We start from the raw sequence: 15,413 nt of genomic DNA on the forward strand, positions 1-15,413 counted from the left end.
GAATGTAAACTGAATGAAAACGAAACTGCTTCATTATATCATCTGAGTCTTCAGGATTAGTGAGACCAGACGTAAGTTTCAGAAAATTTATCAATCTTAAAGGGACAGATTTGTCGTTTATGACATAAACTTTACGCTACCAGTCACAGTTTTCTTTTTATTTATATTTTGCACGACGGGTTTCAGTAAATGATTCCCGTTTTTAAGTATTTTTCTGCGTGTGATGCCATTTATTCGTGATGTTCTCCACGTGTTAGGAGCTGCATTCTTTTATTGTTTTCCCTCTAATGTATAAAAAACGCAAATTTTTAATTAATGATAGATCATTATTAAAAGTTTGTGGTGCAATTTGGAAAAAAAAACTTCTGCGTACAGTGTTCGTGTAATGCACTTACGCAGAAACTCTCACATATTAGACATCGCATCCAACTTTCTGTACAAAGTACACGATCAAATTTGCGAACATACATAAAAAAAACAGTAACAAAGCTGTTTTCACATGTGGTCAGCAGAAATAACGCTATAGCTCATTCACGGAGTATGTATACTGTTTGATCACTATTGCTTGTATAGTATAATTACGATGGCAGTTATTTCTATGCGTCACAATTTTTATTTTGGTATCTTGCCGAATCATATAAAGAAATTCAGTGATTAACTTTCCAGTTTTTCATTTGTTTTTCGCGTTCATATTCTGTGTCATATAATATATCTCCAGTTATTCCAACAGATCCTTTGTGTAATTTGTGGAGTACTCTGACATTTTGTTCTACTTTTCCATAGGGGATGTCCTGTGTTGTGTATGTGTGTTTCTATTGCTGATATTTTGTGTCTGTTGTATGTATGTTGTTTAATTTTCTCTGCGTACCTCGTGTTGAATTCTCAGCCTGTTTGTCCTAGACAGAACATGAAGCGTTCCTGATATGCTGTTTCTTATATTCCATAGTCTGAATGTGTGTCATGATTGCGCTTTATGTTATGAATTATTTCTCCAGTAATTTATTTCATATAAGGAGACCAACTTTTAATTTATGGATCTTGAAGATCTTTGCAATGTCTTGTGAACGGGATGCTAGATATACGTTTGTTTTTATCTTTATCTTCTGTGTTGTAGATTGTATCTGGGTGTTTCTTTACTTTGCCTAGTACTGAGTCAGTGTTTCATAATGTTTATTTCCCATTGAATGCTTTCTTTGTTCAATTGTTTCTAATTTCCTTGTGCAACACTGCCCTGTATGTTGCTGGTTTAAGGAATAGTGATTCAAAAGTATACATATTCTGTGGATGACTTGTAGCGGTACTTCTGTTCACCACATTTAAAAAGATCTTTGTAACTGTTTATGTACGTTTGCTAATTTGATTGTTTACTGTGCCCATAAAGTCGTTTGTGAGTTTTAATATGTGTGCGTTTCCGCATTAGTAGATCACAAGAAATCTGTAGGTAAAAGTTCTTTCCAAATTTCATCTGTATCCCTACACAATGATGAACCATTACTTAAAAATTGCTAGTCTTTTTTATACATTGGAATGCAGATAACATAACAATACAGCACTTCACAGGTAGGAACATCACGAATAAACGGTATTGCACACAGAAAACGCACCTGAAAACGGAACGCGTCGTGCAAGATACAAATAAAAAGAAAATCGTGACTGGCAACAGAAAAGTTGTTTCATAACGCTAATAAATTAGCGGCATGCGCCTGATTTGCTCTGTCGTCTTCCCTTCATCCAAACTGACTGGAATAACAAACACTCGAGCACTATTCAAGAATGGCTCAAAATGGTTCAAATGGCTCTGAGCACTATGGGACTTAACTTCTGAGGTCGTCAGTCCCCTAGAACTACTTAAACCTAACTAACCTAAGGACATCACACACATCCATGCCCGAGGCAGGATTCGAACCTGCGACCATCGCGGTCGCGCGGTTCCAGACTGTAAGAATGGCTCGCATTAATGTTTTATACGTAGTGTCCTTTATAGATGAGCTACAATTTCCTAGAATTCTCCCAATAAACCAAAGTCGATCTTTCACCGTCGCTACTACCGAATTTACGGAATCGTTGCATTTCGCACCGCTTTGCAACGCTACGTCGCGATATCTATTTAATCGACGTGACTGTCTCAAGCAGCACACCACTGACACTCTAATCGAACATTGCAGGATCGATTTTACTACTCATCTTAAAGTACTCATCTTCTTGCCACATTTAGAGAGAATACGCTAGAACGTAATTAGGGAATAGTCATACATTGCCGTTCACTCTATTCGGTTATTACAGTTGGTCAGCTACATCTTGAAAATAATTTAAGTGATTTGGCAATGATTATAGTACGTTCACGTCTTCCACTGATGAAATTCATTTTGGTTTGAGGCTTCTGAGCTTGAAAACTGGCTATGTTTGACACTAAATGGCTGAGGTATTTTCGTCTCTGTGAATTTGACTAACTACGTCATTTATTGAAGGTCCTTTGTTGTCTATAGTCTGAAATGATACCATCTCCCATTCCCCGAAGTATTACGTCCACAGTCGGTATGCACACTTACAGACCCGCTGTTTGTTGTTGCTTCTCTTGACAATGACCCTGTCCGTATACATCCTGTAAATCCCACAGGCCAGGTTACCCAGAGTTAATAAACTGCGTATGCATAAGTAATGAGTTGAGTCCAGACTCTTATCTGGGCAAACAGAATCGGGCGCAAGCCGGGTCTTTGCCTATTTTCTGGCCCAAAGCCGTCCAATCGAACTTCAGCTCCGATTCTAATGTCCTAACCATCCATCCGTCTCCTAGTTTTCCTGATGAGACATTGGCACTGGAGTGTGTGATTCTGTTGTATTACATGTCAATATCGCTCAGGATCTACAAGCAGAAGGTTGATTTTTCTATCTACATTCATACAACAAGCGAAAAGTTTCTGACCAGTTCGTGACAGTAGATAATTTTAACTGCGTTGCCACGTCTTGAAAAAATGTGCATTGATCTATGTCTACCATTCACTGTTTACGCATCGACGTCCGTCTAAGTCTAAGACAACTATATTAATTCAATGATCAGCGCATAACCTCAAAAAACTACTCGGTAACTGACATGTCGTGACAGCAATAACGTAACATAATGGTGACTACGTAACTAAAATCGTACTATTTGTACGCTAGGATTCGTCCTCCAGCACTAGTGCTCTCGTTCCGGGAGCTGACAGCTGAGAAAGGTCCTTTAAAACTGATCCCCTTAATAACGCTGTCAGAGAGAGGACGCCATATGGTGAAACTGCAATGCCTATTGCCGCCGGCGAGTGTCTGTATTCCAATGAAGGTGTGAGAGTGAATGAGTCGGGATTCGATATGAATAATGCAGGCGAGAATTCATTGTGTTACTCAGCAACGGGGTGATGGCGCAGCCGTGATGGGTGGTCGCGCAAACGACCCCTCCCGCTCCCGGCGATAGTTACGCGGTGTGCCGCATGCGAGATCAGTCCTGGCCACTTGGAGGTTGTCTGACGGTGACAAATTGTGCCGGACGGAGGTGGAACGCGGCAACAAGCGGTATTTCCGCTTGTAATACAACAGCTATCGTACAGAAGGGGATCGATAGCAGTAAAGAATGATGGTACAGCACCGTGCACCAGTCGTGTTTATCTATGCTTACTCACAATCCTTTCCTGGCAGAGCCGGTGTTAGGGCCCACTGATGAATTGCGCTCTTTTTGTGCACAGACTGTAAAAATAACCTTTTTGAGAGAAACATCTACATCTACATGATTACTCTGCAACTCACATTTAAGTGCTTGGCAGAGGGTTCATCGAACCACAATCATACTATCTCTCTACCATTCCACTCCCGAACAGCGCGCGGGAAAAACGAACACCTAAACCTTTCTGTTCGAGCTCTGATTTCTCTTATTTTATTTTGATGATCATTCCTACCTATGTAGGTTGGGCTCAACAAAATATTTTCGCATTCGGAAGAGAAACTTGGTGACTGAAATTTCGTAAATACATCTCGCCGCGACGAAAAACGTCTTTGCTTTAATGACTTCCATTCCAACTCGTGTATCATATCTGCCACACTCTCTCCCCTATTACGTGATAATGCAAAACGAGTTGCCCTTTTTTGCACCCTTGCGATGTCCTCCGTCAATCCCACCTGGTAAGGATCCCACACCGCGCAGCAATATTCTAACAGAGGACGAACGAGTGTAGTGTAAGCTGTCTCTTTAGTGGACTTGTTGCATCTTCCAAGTGTCCTGCCAATGAAACGCAACCTTTGGCTCGTCTTCCCCACAATATTATCTATGTGGTCTTTCCAACTGAAGTTGTTTGTAATTTTAACACCCAGGTACTTAGTTGAATTGACAGCGTTGAGAATTGTACTATTTATCGAGTAATCGAATTCCAACGGATTTCTTTTGGAACTCATGTGGATCACCTCACACTTTTCGTTATTTAGCGTCAACTGCCACCTGCCACACCGTACAGCAATCTTTTCTAAATCGCTTTGCAACTGATACTGGTCTTCAGATGACCTTACTAGACGGTAAATTACAGCATCATCTGCGAACAACCTAAGAGAACTGCTAGGATTGTCACCCAGGTCATTTATATAGATCAGGAACAGCAGAGGTCCCAGGACGCTGCCCTGGGGAACACCTGACATCACTTCAGTTTTACTGGATGATTTGCCGTCTATAATGTCATCTTCAGTCCATCGCGTCGTAGACAAGAGCTTATGCTGCTTTTGAGAACAGTCTTTCAGAAGCTGAAGATGTGGCTATACCGCTCAAACTTTGGATAGTAGTACCGATGATGTTGAGAGGTGGCATGAGCCCCCTCTCATATTTCTATCTTACGATTCTCCTCTCTAATTGCATGCGGTGGGAAGTTGCTATTCCTTCACACGCGGACTTCCCACGCAGCGTCTCTCGTCACCCGGGTGGTCCGGTGACAGGCAGGTTAAGCCGACGTGTGTGAGGCAGTCGAGTGAATGCTTTGCAGACGCCGACATTGTCAAGAGACACGCCCGCTGGGGTGTGAAGTAGCGGCTGGGCTAGAGGTTCCGTTACTTCGGAGAAACTTAGCGAAAACACTTTCTGGCGGGCTACCAGCGAGGCGTGGGAATGACTTGTGTACCCTGGCAGTTGTGGCGGGAAAATTCCCGCACTTTCTGCAAAATAGTAACGGTGATTGGTTTGCTCAGGGCATAGCGCCGTGACGTAGCAAAATCAGCACAGAAATTGGCGCCAAGAATCTCCATTGGTGGAATGGTAGTGCTCCGGCAATGGAGTGGAATTTCCGCCGGTTTTCGAGTTGCTGATTGGAACGTTTAACCACGGCCACTGTCGTGGGGGCGGGAATGTTCTGTGTTCGGCCTGTACGGGTGCTCTTGTGGGGAGTCGGCAGTCGCCTTTCGGTCGAGGACGTCGAAGCGACCAGCCCTCGCCTGCGGGACGCCAGATCGTGTTTCAGGCAGTTAAGAAGACAGTTTGGTAATGTATGTCCGCAGCACCGGCAGATAGGGATTTTCCTAGGTGATAATCAGAGCTCAGCAGAGCGCGCCTGTTCGTCTTTTTCTAACTTTGTTCTGTCTTGAGTAGCAGCAATTACTGTTGGGTTAGCTGTGTGTCTCTCTTGAGATTTGAGTGGCAAGGAATTGGCTCCACATACCACTTCGTCTTAAACCTCACGATCTAGTTTAGGGACAACTTCACCTTCACAGCGTTTGTTTGTGTTTCCAATTTGAGCCAATTTAATGTATCATAAATTAGAATTCATGTGTTTTTGTTTATTATTTTGTGCTTAGTCGTAATAAATCATATTGTTATTTTGGACAGAACTTTCATTCTGTTAATCGGTAGAGCAACCCATCATTTCTCACTACGTTTATGAAACCTTCCTTTATTTAACTTATTTATCAAATTAAATTATTGCAGGTGCCAAACTCTTTTCTACTGCACTTGCAGGGTTGATTACAGTCAGTTCGCGTATATTTTTAATCCTTGTGCAACAGCAAAAGTCGGAGTTAGAAAAGGGGGGGCTTAGAGCATCATTTACATATGTAGCTTCTAGAATTTAGTGTTAAATACACTGCTTGCCCCGGCACCTCGCATAAAATTCTGCAAAGCATTCACTCGACTGCCTCACACACGTCGGCTTAACCCACCTGTCACCGGACCACCCGGGTGACGAGAGACGCTGCGTGGGAAGTCCGCATGTGAAGGAATAGCAACTTCCCACCGCATGCAATTAGTGAGGAGAATCGTAAGATAGAAATATGAGAGGGGGCTCATGCCACCTCTCAATGTAAGTCCATATTTCTAATGCAACTTGTTCAAGATCTAGAAAGCAAACTTTCAGATACCAGCTAAACTGTGGAGGTTGTGTCGATTCTGTTCCAGCTTGGAAATTATTATTTTCTAGTGCTCTTTTATAATGTTCACCCCACAAATAAAATTTGGGTTCTCTATTTTCCTTCTTGTAGCAACGTGTTTTATCCATTCTGACGTTTCCACAGTTGCAAGCCAACGATTAATTGTTTCGATTGCCCTCGAGCATGCTAAACCATCTACTGTCGAGCAACGGTAATATGACTAATAAGTTGAGATACGCAGCAGTACTATGCGATTTTTGAATTCTGAAATGATGTCACTCTTCAGATTCCCTTCCACAGTCTGTACTGAATGCATGCTGTTTTGATACTGAAGATATAGTTGATGGGATTAATTTACAGCTTGCAACGTACTTTTCTGCACAAAATTTCAAATGTAGCCACTTCAAAAGGCCACTGAATGTCACAAACGTCTCCAAGATCGACAGTATCTGCGCCTGTTAACATTAGATTGTGCAGTATTACGGCAGATAATGGCATTATTAATCAATGGACGCAACTGCAACAATATTTTAATCGTATAGTACGCTGAATTCCTTCTGATAGATACTTTTTGAAATAATTTGAGGTCTGGTTCTTTTGTTAGCTCATCACTTGCCACTACACTTGGCTTAAACAGTCACAGTCGCTTTTGTCACTTTTCGCTATTTGAGGTCGAAGAATGCGCCGAACTGTAAAATAGCACTCGAAAAAATGCGACAAAACAGTTCGACACAGAAACAATTTTTTTTATGTCTCCTTTCATTCCTTGTGCAAGAGGAGAGAGCGGCAACATGTAGGACTCTGTTCTTTTGAACTTTGCGAAAGCTGGCACTGGGACAGGGTATCCGTTAGGCCATAAACAAAGAATAGACTTGAAAATCTGTCACAGAAACAAACTAAATGCCGCCTTCACGACAGCGATCTGCCACAGAATCAAACAACAGAGGCGAAAAACACATTTCAGGTTTCAACTGGCCGTAACAATAGATCGCTTAAACATAGATAAGGCTGTTTTACTGCCAGCTACTGGACCTCATTACTGATCGGGTCTGCGTGGTTCACTTACTGTTGTCAAATTTACATTGGGTATGTTTGTGCAGTTTAAGAAGTGATGGATAAATTTCTTTTTAAGGAAGAAAAGGAAACGAAATCCTAGTCCCAGTGAAACTAAAAATGGACTTACAAAAGAAACAAAACCTGACATTAAAATAGTGGAAAAGACGAAAGGGTTATGTAAGTGGTGCGAAGTGCAGTATTCTGGATAAATCCCATTATTTGTGTGTAGTTTGTGCGGGAACACTAAAGGAGGAAATGTTTGGCGTCATTATCAGGTAAGCTGCAGTATTAACGCGAGAACTTCAGAGCTTACAACAGTTTTTTCATATAAACAGCAAATGAAAATTTATATATAAGTCATACTAGGTTCCTCTGAAAAAAAATTGCTTCCGGTTACAATTATAAATGTCAACCTAATTAATTTGTTATAGCAGTTATAAATTATTCCCAAGTAAACAAATACACTCCTGGAAATGGAAAAAAGAACACATTGACACCGGTGTGTCAGACCCACCATACTTGCTCCGGACACTGCGAGAGGGCTGTACAAGCAATGATCACACGCACGGCACAGCGGACACACCAGGAACCGCGGTGTTGGCCGTCGAATGGCGCTAGCTGCGCAGCATTTGTGCACCGCCGCCGTCAGTGTCAGCCAGTTTGCCGTGGCATACGGAGCTCCATCGCAGTCTTTAACACTGGTAGCATGCCGCGACAGCGTGGACGTGAACCGTATGTGCAGTTGACGGACTTTGAGCGAGGGCGTATAGTGGGCATGCGGGAGGTCGGGTGGACGTACCGCCGAATTGCTCAACACGTGGGGCGTGAGGTCTCCACAGTACATCGATGTTGTCGCCAGTGGTCGGCGGAAGGTGCACGTGCCCGTCGACCTGGGACCGGACCGCAGCGACGCACGGATGCACGCCAAGACCGTAGGATCCTACGCAGTGCCGTAGGGGACCGCACCGCCACTTCCCAGCAAATTAGGGACACTGTTGCTCCTGGGGTATCGGCGAGGACCATTCGCAACCGTCTCCATGAAGCTGGGCTACGGTCCCGCACACCGTTAGGCCGTCTTCCGCTCACGCCCCAACATCGTGCAGCCCGCCTCCAGTGGTGTCGCGACAGGCGTGAATGGAGGGACGAATGGAGACGTGTCGTCTTCAGCGATGAGAGTCGCTTCTGCCTTGGTGCCAATGATGGTCGTATGCGTGTTTGGCGCCGTGCAGGTGAGCGCCACAATCAGGACTGCATACGACCGAGGCACACAGGGCCAACACCCGGCATCATGGTGTGGGGAGCGATCTCCTACACTGGCCGTACACCACTGGTGATCGTCGAGGGGACACTGAATAGTGCACGGTACATCCAAACCGTCATCGAACCCATCGTTCTACCATTCCTAGACCGGCAAGGGAACTTGCTGTTCCAACAGGACAATGCACGTCCGCATGTATCCCGTGCCACCCAACGTGCTCTAGAAGGTGTAAGTCAACTACCCTGGCCAGCAAGATCTCCGGATCTGTCCCCCATTGAGCATGTTTGGGACTGGATGAAGCGTCGTCTCACGCGGTCTGCACGTCCAGCACGAACGCTGGTCCAACTGAGGCGCCAGGTGGAAATGGCATGGCAAGCCGTTCCACAGGACTACATCCAGCATCTCTACGATCGTCTCCATGGGAGAATAGCAGCCTGCATTGCTGCGAAAGGTGGATATACACTGTACTAGTGCCGACATTGTGCATGCTCTGTTGCCTGTGTCTATGTGCCTGTGGTTCTGTCAGTGTGATCATGTGATGTATCTGACCCCAGGAATGTGTCAATAAAGTTTCCCCTTCCTGGGACAATGAATTCACGGTGTTCTTATTTCAATTTCCAGGAGTGTAATTTGACTTACATATATTACAAGTATAGCTGACTTCTAATTTTAACTTCTGCGCTAGATACAAGTAATTCAGTGACCACTAAAGGTTGTTTATTTTCTTTTACATTCAGGATATCGTGGCGTTAAAGCCGATACATTAAGGAGGCATGAAATATCGGTGGACCATAAGAAATCAATTCGAGAGTCGTTAGAGGCACCAAATTCCGTCAAAGCCTCGCTTGCATCCTACTAAAAGGCTGGAGAAAGTGTAATAGCCGCTACGAAAGTTATCTACACAACATCGAAGGAAAATATTGTTACAATAAAATTTTCCTTATTAAAAAAACAGTGTATAGCTTAAAGTATATTTTTTTTGAGCACATTAATTTTCAGCGGCAATGAAAATTATGAAAGGCATGATAATATTCACAATAATGGAGAATGCAATGTATAAAATAACTACTGATGATACTTTATCGAAAATGTCAGCCAGGTGGTATTCAATTTTGATAGACACTTTATTGACATTACTCAGACAAAAACAAAACAAACAAAAACATGTACTTCATGCACGATGGAGCATCTCCTCATTTTAGTGTTACTCTCCGTCGGCTTCTGGACAACTGATTCGGCAATAGATGGATAGGTAGACATGGACCAGCTGCCTGGCCTCCACGCTCTCCGAACCAAAACACACTGGACTTCTATTTGTGTGTGTGTGTGGGCGGGGGTCAGGATGTAACAATAATGTGCAGCACAAATAGCAGGATACATTCCTCACACGTAGACGAAGAAATTCCATGATATGAACATGGGACTGGAAATGCTTTATTTTCGTATTGTTACAACTCATTTTCTCCAACGAGTTTCAACGAGATCAGATTGTAAATTTTCACAATCGGCATGTATGGGCAGACATCAGTCCTCATGCAACTGTTGAAACAAACCATCAACAAAGATCTTCTTCAATGTTTGGCCAGCACTGTCGGTGAAAGTTCAGTAGGGCCCCACTTTCTTCCACCCAGGCTCAACGTAAGAAGCTATCATAATTTCGTTTTACCTGATCTATTAGCAGAGGTGCCTTTAACTGTGTGATAAAACATGTACTTCATGCACGATGGAGCACCTCTCCATTTTAGCGTTAATGTCCATCGGCTTTTGGATAACAGATCTGATGACAGATGGATAGGTAGAGACGGATCAATTGCCTGGCCTCCACGCTCTCTGGACCTAAACACACTGGACTTTTATTTGTGGGGCATTTGAAAGCTTTTGCGTATGGAACCCCAGTACAAGGTGTTCAGAGTCTTCATTCCCGTATTATGAAAGGCTGCAAAACCGTACACAGTACTCCAGTGATACATCAGCGCATCCGCGGGTCACTGCGACGCGGATTGATGCATGAATAAGTGCCCACGGAGGACATATGAAACATCTCCTATGAGAAAGAGCTTCATATGGTATGCTGGTGCGTTCTGTTCGTGTGTGTTTACCATGATTAATGAGTTGGAGAAAATGAGTTGTAACATCGATAAAACGCCTTTCCAGACTAACATCCGCATAATATAATTTCTTCGTCTACGTGTGAGGAATATGTCCTGAAATGTGTATATTTTTGCTACACTCTGTATATGTAAAAAGTGTGCAAGAGGGGAAAATGTATATGCACTACTTAACAATGAGTCCGTTATCGGAGTGTACGAGAGAGAGGATACATATTCATGGTTTTGAAAGATATAACCGCCATTTGACTGTACAACAGAATTCATACTACAATCTAGATTTCCACCTCAGGTCATTTTTCAAGTGTTATAAGCATAAAAAATTATTAAACTTGAGTAACACACAAGTCATCATCAAAATACACTCCTGGAAATTGAAATAAGAACACCGTGAATTCATTGTCCCAGGAAGGGGAAACTTTATTGACACATTCCTGGGGTCAGATACATCACATGATCACACTGACAGAACCACAGGCACATAGACACAGGCAACAGAGCATGCACAATGTCGGCACTAGTACAGTGTATATCCACCTTTCGCAGCAATGCAGGCTGCTATTCTCCCATGGAGACGATCGTAGAGATGCTGGATGTAGTCCTGTGGAACGGCTTGCCATGCCATTTCCACCTGGCGCCTCAGTTGGACCAGCGTTCGTGCTGGACGTGCAGACCGCGTGAGACGACGCTTCATCCAGTCCCAAACATGCTCAATGGGGGACAGATCCGGAGATCTTGCTGGCCAGGGTAGTTGACTTACACCTTCTAGAGCACGTTGGGTGGCACGGGATACATGCGGACGTGCATTGTCCTGTTGGAACAGCAAGTTCCCTTGCCGGTCTAGGAATGGTAGAACGATGGGTTCGATGACGGTTTGGATGTACCGTGCACTATTCAGTGTCCCCTCGACGATCACCAGTGGTGTACGGCCAGTGTAGGAGATCGCTCCCCACACCATGATGCCGGGTGTTGGCCCTGTGTGCCTCGGTCGTATGCAGTCCTGATTGTGGCGCTCACCTGCACGGCGCCAAACACGCATACGACCATCATTGGCACCAAGGCAGAAGCGACTCTCATCGCTGAAGACGACACGTCTCCATTCGTCCCTCCATTCACGCCTGTCGCGACACCACTGGAGGCGGGCTGCACGATGTTGGGGCGTGAGCGGAAGACGGCCTAACGGTGTGCGGGACCGTAGCCCAGCTTCATGGAGACGGTTGCGAATGGTCCTCGCCGATACCCCAGGAGCAACAGTGTCCCTAATTTGCTGGGAAGTGGCGGTGCGGTCCCCTACGGCACTGCGTAGGATCCTACGGTCTTGGCGTGCATCCGTGCGTCGCTGCGGTCCGGTCCCAGGTCGACGGGCACGTGCACCTTCCGCCGACCACTGGCGACAACATCGATGTACTGTGGAGACCTCACGCCCCACGTGTTGAGCAATTCGGCGGTACGTCCACCCGGCCTCCCGCATGCCCACTATACGCCCTCGCTCAAAGTCCGTCAACTGCACATACGGTTCACGTCCACGCTGTCGCGGCATGCTACCAGTGTTAAAGACTGCGATGGAGCCCCGTATGCCACGGCAAACTGGCTGACACTGACGGCGGCGGTGCACAAATGCTGCGCAGCTAGCGCCATTCGACGGCCAACACCGCGGTTCCTGGTGTGTCCGCTGTGCCGTGCGTGTGATCATTGCTTGTACAGCCCTCTCGCAGTGTCCGGAGCAAGTATGGTGGGTCTGACACACCGGTGTCAATGTGTTCTTTTTTCCATTTCCAGGAGTGTATGTATGTTCGGTTACACAAACCAACTTTGTCAAAATTAAAAGCGTTAACATTTGTGTAATAGGCTAATTTACTGGCAATTAGCATGAAGGGAGAACTGATAGAGGTACTCAAAGTACCCTTGCGGAGTATGGATGTAGATGTAGATGTAGATGTAGACTTATTCATTTGATGTAGTCGTTGAATAAAACAGATGACCAGATCACAAGTTTTAAACTTGAGGACCTTAAACTACTTCTCTTCTTGTAAAGTATGATCAGAATTTCAAGATAGTGAGAGTTCGCAGTTCGTGGAAACATAATACAAGATTCATTACAGCATTGAAGCGTTATTAAATACATAATTTGCTAATTAGTAGATATCTTCCTTACAAATATAAATGAAAGACTATAGAAATGATGAAGAGAATTGCAAAAAGCAAATCACAGATAGGTGCACTAATTAATTATGCCACATCTATAAATTTAAATGATATGTTACTGGAATGGGCATTATTTCAGAAGGAGCTGAGCAGTAGATGCAATGGAACGAAGTTCAGAGAGCGGGTACAGTTCATTTTTATTAATCAGACTTGTGAACAATTCCCTCTTATCGATTTAAGTATCGAACACGTCGCTAGTATTCCCCTGCACTTAGTTGACGGCGGGTAAGGGTTTAGTTGCATGATCAATATCGAAACAGGAATCGGAAAATAATTTTTCTGAGGAAAGAGTAAACTTCTTACGATTAGTACTGAAGGGCCATCTCACAATGACTTTGATTTTGATAAAGCATTCATTGTGTGTAGTGTGCATAAAAACCTACGTATTGCAATGCGATGTGATAAAATATAATGCAAAATACGCAATTTAATATTTAATACTGACAGTTTACTATAGTGCAGATATGACTTGGAATATGTGGAGCTATATGTATAAAAGATAATTTCTTTTTAAATAATAAAATTTCATTTTGCAGATTACTGTTAGCTTCAATACAATACACACATAATTCACTTTTAAAACCCTCATTACATTAATAGTATAATTTATAAAATTTTCTATTAGCACAATTTTTCAAAAATGTAAATTTTGAGTTGTACATTTTTGCGATTATTTTATTTTCCAGCTTAAACCCTGCTTCAGCCACATTACAATCAACTTTCTGTTGAGAGTGACAACAGCTGAAGTAATTCATGTTTCTGAAACAAACCGCTTTCATATACAGCTGAAAGCGGTTTATTTCAGAAACGCACTAAATCCACCCCACAGAAGTAATCAACTCAAACACCTAGTTAATCTTTTCAGTAGCATCTTTCGGTACCAAACTGATCATATAGGCAACACACGACATTATGAAATTTCTTTTTCAAATGCTATTTCTATTACTTTGTCGACTATACTTGTTTCGTTACGAGACATGTTCAAAAATGAATCGCTTAAATGACGCAAAATTATTGACAACGGTAACTAGAGCCTGTTTTCTGTTGTTGTAGGTCGATACTTCGTCTTTAACATCAATGATACATTGTTTCAAAGACTTCAGTATCGATGTGGAGGCACCCATCTTTAAACCAACAACACTGGTATTTCATAAGTATCGGTGATCATCGAACATCCCTACTTTGTTTGTGTTCTGCTTGTTTGACTGTTTCGCTGAGAGTTGAAGGTTATTTGCTACCAGGGTATATAAACAACGATTTTTTCTACGAGCTTTATTAACGAATGAAAATAATCTTCCGCGAAAATTGAAGCGCAAGTTCATGATAAAGCACAGGCCGCCATAGTGAAACAAAACACGTAACTAAAACTCTTGTGCCAAGTTTAATACGTAATACGTTGTTTAATAAAAGACAATTATAACTGATGTATTCTTCAAGAGTGGCAAATTCACGCAATTTTATGACAATGATCTATCATTTCCAGTGCTTCACAATAGTGTCCACAAAATCTTGAACAGCGTTTTTATTTTCATATTTACTGATAGTTAATTTCCTGCTGAAAAAAATACGCAATGAATTTCAAGGCCAACAGCCGTGTCCCAAACAAGCCTCTTTATACGGGAGGTGAGTGGAACTTGTTCATACCCACAGTTACACTCTGGCTGTCTATTAACCAGCTTACAATGACTGTTGTATAGAATTTAATTTCCGAATAGTTGTTATCTTGGACGATTTGGAGTTTCCTGTCCTCCGTTGATACACATATGATCTCAAACTTCTGCAGGACGTGAATATTTTTGTTCCTTTTCCCATAAGAAATAAGAGCACACTCTAGACTTGGTAATGTGCTTAAAATTTAGGTACAGAGAAAATGAAAGAATGTGCTCAATGTGACGAAGTTTTTAAAGGAAATCAAATAATCAGTAAATGATTCGCCTATTACAGAAAATTTGACAATATAGTTCTAAAACAATAGAAAATATCTTCGCTGTGATGGTAACAGTCTTGGCTAATGCGAAATCCGAAACTGAACCACTCAGCCATTAGAATACTGTGTTGTTCACCTTACTGTGATCTCACTGTCAACATGACAATTATTTTATATATCGTACAGCCTACCGGTCTCCGGTAAGATGTCAGGACTGCAGGGCCGCACTCAAACAGCAACCTACTACAGTTCTATAATCATTACAGGTTTAGAAGATCTACTGGACAGTTAACGTTGCAGCACAACCAACTGACGTCTACTGATCGTGGATGGATGAACGCCTTTAGGCAGGTCTGCGTCTTGCGAAGATGACTGTTTCGAGTTCAACATCCCAGTGATTTTTATTTTGAAGTTGGCGTTTTCTACCAACTTCGTGTTATTATTAGACGAGAATTACAACACGGTATCCTCGTCTTTATTTGCTCCTGATTTT

This window comes from Schistocerca nitens, chromosome 8 (genome assembly GCF_023898315.1).
Source record: "Schistocerca nitens isolate TAMUIC-IGC-003100 chromosome 8, iqSchNite1.1, whole genome shotgun sequence".
Lineage (NCBI taxonomy): Eukaryota > Metazoa > Arthropoda > Insecta > Orthoptera > Acrididae > Schistocerca > Schistocerca nitens.